The sequence below is a fragment of the Carlito syrichta genome, unplaced genomic scaffold (assembly GCF_000164805.1).
Source record: "Carlito syrichta isolate Samal-C Ts95f unplaced genomic scaffold, Tarsius_syrichta-2.0.1 Scaffold153732, whole genome shotgun sequence".
NCBI lineage: Eukaryota > Metazoa > Chordata > Mammalia > Primates > Tarsiidae > Carlito > Carlito syrichta.
In genome coordinates, this window is record NW_007097828.1 from 26,746 (window position 1) to 26,971 (window position 226).

Genomic DNA, 226 nt, shown 5'->3' on the forward strand with positions numbered 1-226 from the left:
GAGCAGGCCGGGTAAGAACGGCACCCGGGAGGGTCCAGAAAAGAGCGACTCGGGACCAACGCGCGTGTGACTGCGGCGGCGGGCGGGGCCGGGCTCGACTACGCCCCGCCCCGTGGCCCCTTCGCCTGCGCCTTGCTGCGGCAGTGGGCGGGGCCGGGCTCGGACCACGCCCCGCCCCGTGGCCCCTTCGCCTGCGCCTTGCTGCGGCAGTGGGCGGGGCCGGGCT

The 226-nt window shown here is 77.4% G+C and overlaps 1 protein-coding gene across 1 annotated transcript in view; it reads right to left on the reverse strand.

Annotated features, from left to right (window-relative positions):
• The window catches only part of ORAOV1 (oral cancer overexpressed 1), a 39,742-nt gene that overhangs the window by 17,623 nt on the left and 21,893 nt on the right, over positions 1 to 226 (reverse strand).